The 4,604-nt window shown below is 35.1% G+C and overlaps 1 non-coding gene across 1 annotated transcript; it reads left to right on the forward strand.

The window, feature by feature from the left end:
• Positions 1-4,224: 4,224 nt before the first annotated feature.
• Trnav-aac lies at positions 4,225-4,297 on the forward strand. The gene has a single exon. It is a non-coding gene; the product is annotated as a tRNA-Val (tRNA).
• Positions 4,298-4,604: the final 307 nt, after the last annotated feature.

Genomic DNA, 4,604 nt, shown 5'->3' on the forward strand with positions numbered 1-4,604 from the left:
TCTTTTCCTATGGGCTATTTGGTATTTGTATTTAATATCAATATTGAAGAATATAAAATTCTCTACATATTTTGTTTTTTTTTTTTTATACTGTGAACATTTTTCGAGATAGAGGGTGGTCACAGGATCACTTCAGCTGAACCGGTGCCTCCTCAACTATCGATAAATCAAAGATTTTAAATATTCTTACCTAATTTAAGCTTAAATGACTGGAGTTAATGAATTTTAAGTACTGAAAATCATGCCGAAAAAAAACTTATTTTTAGCTTTAAAATAATATTATGGTTCATTAGAGACTATAAAAAGCAGTCTAATACCCTATTGTAACTTTTAACTTTGCAGGAACTCCGAAATGTGTCCTTGGCTCAAAACTGTACGCGCCGTATACAGCAGTCGGGTTAACGCTTCTCTGGACGCGTTAATTGAAAGTGGATTGGAGGTGACAGCGTAGAACGGGTTTTCGATTTTTTTGCAAGGCGGTGTTTGTAATTAAATTTTGTATAGCATTGTGTTCCATTGAAATTCGTTCCTGCAGTTTGTGATACACGTCATTGAAATTGTACTTGAATATGAACGCAAGCTATACTGAACGTTGCATTCGTAAAACACAATTTCGAAAGCGGGGAATTTCAGTGGTTTTATTCTCGCAACGCATAGCGTATCAGTTTTGCATCTGCAGCGAATGAAATAACCTAACTTTGTTTGTCAACTGCATGACATTAAGCACTATTTTGATGACCTCTTTAGCTCAGTGGTTTATTAGTGGGAAACCCAGGGGTCGTGCCCCAGCAGGGATCATTGTGATTTAAACTTTCTGAATTTTCTCTGGTCTGGTCACCAAGAAGTGCCCCTTAGCGATTAAGCGTTCGGGTACGATGATGCGACCGGTAAGATGGGAGAATAAAGGCAAGAAAGAAAGGCAAAAAAGAAAAGAAAGAAGGCAGATACAACATACCCCTAATCGTTTTCACCGCGGTAACGCGCCGGAACGCTAAATCGCTTATTGGCATGTTTTCGTCGGTAGGACGGTAATTAGCCAATACACCACGTTATCCTTGCAATTTGTTACATCACAGGCGTTACAGAACCAAATTAGGAAATTGTCCCCTATACCTCGTATCCTGGATTGCTATAATAAGTGTGTGATTAAGCTTAATCACTTAGACATTTTTCATGACAGTTACATTGAATTTAGACGAAAAGTTATAAATATTTGTTCTACTAATTGACCTGACTTACATTTTAGTTTATTAAGTTTAAGTTTAATTTTATTTATTACTTTCAAGACATCAATATTAATTATTTTAATCCGGTTTAATTCATTTTTGTTTTGTTTTGTCTCCTAATAATTGATTAAGTTAATTTTTTTATTGTAATTTAGCTTTAAATATTTATACTTTTAAAGGTTTATATTAACTGACTAATAATTAATTTTAAATAATTTATAACCTGTAAATAGTTGAACATTTACTATGTGACTCATTCCAAAAAAAAAGCAAGTTTGAATGTATCTACTGTTGGTTGTCCTTTATAAATAAATAAATTAGCCACCTTTGCCAGACCTGATCGCAGAAAATTCTGAAGTAAAAAAACCCCAATTGTCCCCGCCAGGGATCGTACCCGGCACCCCTAGTTGTAAGATCAAAGCGCTCCCCATTACACCAGTGTGATCGTCAAATAATATCTGCATAGGTAACAAACAAACGAACTGAAACACGTAATACAGGTAAAAACTAAGAATACTCATAAAATATTACTGGCAAAAGGAAAGGAATATAGGTACCAACATTAGAGACGGGAAATTGCAATTACAACAAAACAATACATGCACTCAAAAGTACACACTATTAATAATTAAGATGACACATATTAAGATAAAATATAATAAGATATAAACATATGTATATATATACACATTTAAGTTATTAGTATTGATCAAACAATGGGTTTGTTTTTTATCTATTTAATTATTTATTAATATAATCTTCCGCAATATTTGGAAAGTTCGAAGTATGAAACCGAACACCCTCAGATAAACAAGGCCCTTTGAAACGCGATAGGCACTGGTAACTCAGCACAGTCTGGCAACAGGGGCGGCTGGCAGGTAGTTTCAACAGGGCGTGATAGCAGGGGGGGCTATTGGGGGGTGCTAGTAATATTTTTTATATGTACCTATATACATATATAGAAATAAAATTTTAGTCTCGCCTGCCGAGTTATGATGTAGTTTAAGTTCATACAGGTTAGGGACATCGCAGCTATATCAAATATAATCCTAAATCGGATCACGGCTGAAACTGTGGGAATTCAGAAATTATAAATACCCAAATAGTTCCTAAATTGCCGCGGATCAAATCCTGGACCTGCCACTAAAAACTACAGCAATAAAAAAATAAGAAAATTAATAATTTAGTGCTTTATAAGCGTCCTATATCGAGTGTCAGCGGCGCGGTGCGCTGGCGGTGTCAGTACAATCAATAACGGTTTTTTCATGCAGCAGAAAAAAATATTCGAATTCGAAATTGTAGGTACCTCAACCTTTTCATATTCCTACGAAATAATAGTAAAGATTTCATTTTCACGCGAGATGTGAAAATAATAATTTCCAATGCAGGGGTAATAAGGTAAACTGAAATAAACGTTGGGCGTTTTGGGCGCCCGTAAACTCGTCGGTACACTTGGAGTTTATCCCGGCGCCTGTTTAGTAAGGCATTGCGATACTGCTATGTTAAACAATCTGCTTTCGAACATTGCACCCCCCGGCTTAAATCCTGCTAGCGCCCATGCACTCTGGGTAGAGGCATCGAGTAGAGGCTGTATAATTGATTTACCCGGCCGCTTCGGCGAAAACGAAAGTAATGTTATTATACACGGGCTTTTAGCTCGCCGGCAACCCGTCTAATTGTGTTACACTGCGAACGAGGCAATATTAACAGGGCTTTGATATTTTTAAACAACATTCCGCCATTTTTTAGAACCGCTTATCACTAAAATCTGATTATTAACATTTTAAAGCTAAGTATATAATATTTTCGCGTGCCTATTATTATAAGTTGTCCCCAAACGAGGTGGACATCAAAAGAGTCGCTGAGCCTCTGGAAACAATCGGCCAGGACCGTGGATTCTGGAACTCTCTACAGACCTATGCCCAGCAGTGGACTTATGTCATCAATCCGTTGAAGTGATGATAATGAGAAAATAAGATTATAAGTAAAAAAATAGATGTATTAACGAAATTATCTTGTCACTCTACGTCTATGTAATATCCACTTCATGACGTAGATATGCGTAGCGATAGTGGGATTTTGTTACACTGTTACCTTACTACCTTACTACTCATATTTTTGTATACTTTCAACGGATAGCTGCATGTGAATTAATTATTTTGGCATATTGAATTAAGTCTTTTCTTTTGTGTAGCACGCCCTGACTTGCAATGTCAGCAAACCTTATAATGTAATAGCTTAAGTTTTCATGTAAGTGAATACTGTTCTTATGAAAACAATAAATTTCTTAAACCCCAATTATGTGAAGGTTTGATAATGAACAATGCCACATAATGGATTATTATACCTGATTGACTCAGGTGAATTTTTGACGGAGGATGGCAGACTAGTTTCAGGTCCATTCGGGGCTCTTTAGCATAGGGTGCTCGCGTGAATCGTTTGCTTGCGTCGTGTCAAATATACAATAATCAATTTTATTCACGACAGTTTAAACTCTAAGATAAGACACTTATACCTAAAGTTATATGTAAAACTCACTAGATTTGAAAAGTAGCATTTCATTGGTTTATAATGATCTGTTGTTTTCATTAGAGAAAACCTGTAAACTAACACTACACAAAGTAAGAAGTATGACGAAGAAGTTACAAGTAACATTAAAGTTTCATTATGATCTTATGTCTCTTATTATCTTTGTCTAATCTTTTTTGTTATTTATAGAAAACTGATAAATTGACAATGATTTGATTTTAGAATGTGTGTTTTTTTTCGACGTAGGCATAACTATATCTTCAGTTACTGAGTGAAAAATAAAACAAAAAGCAACTTTTATTGACCGGAGATAATAAAATTATATAACTTGTTATAAAAACACCTCATTACCACTTATTATTATGCAACAGATTCAAAAATAAATTTATCAATGTCATTTAAACCGGTTTGATAATAAATGTCAAGCACCTAATAGATAGTGCACAAAAAATTGCTACACATATACTAAGTTTCCGTGGTGTAGCGGTTATCACATCTGCCTAACACGCAGAAGGCCCCCGGTTCGATCCCGGGCGGAAACATATTTTTTTCTCCAATGCATTTTTACAAATTGTTGGAATTGTGATTATCAGACAAGTTTTTGAATGTATTTATCATTTTCAAAGCTTTATGTCTAGACAAAGCTAAAGCTTTTAAACGATATAAATTTAACTCTAGCTGTTGCCGCCGTCGATTATTACGGTATTTTATAAATCCCGCGGGCATCGTCAGTTTTCCTAGGGATATTTTGTGGGTATAAGTAGTTTACATAACTTGTAGTTTTAAAGTATTAGTTTTCTCAGCGCACGCCAATTCATGAATTTTTAGGGCAAATTTATTTACTTCAAC

Source organism: Pararge aegeria, chromosome 2 (assembly GCF_905163445.1).
Source record: "Pararge aegeria chromosome 2, ilParAegt1.1, whole genome shotgun sequence".
Taxonomy (NCBI): domain Eukaryota; kingdom Metazoa; phylum Arthropoda; class Insecta; order Lepidoptera; family Nymphalidae; genus Pararge; species Pararge aegeria.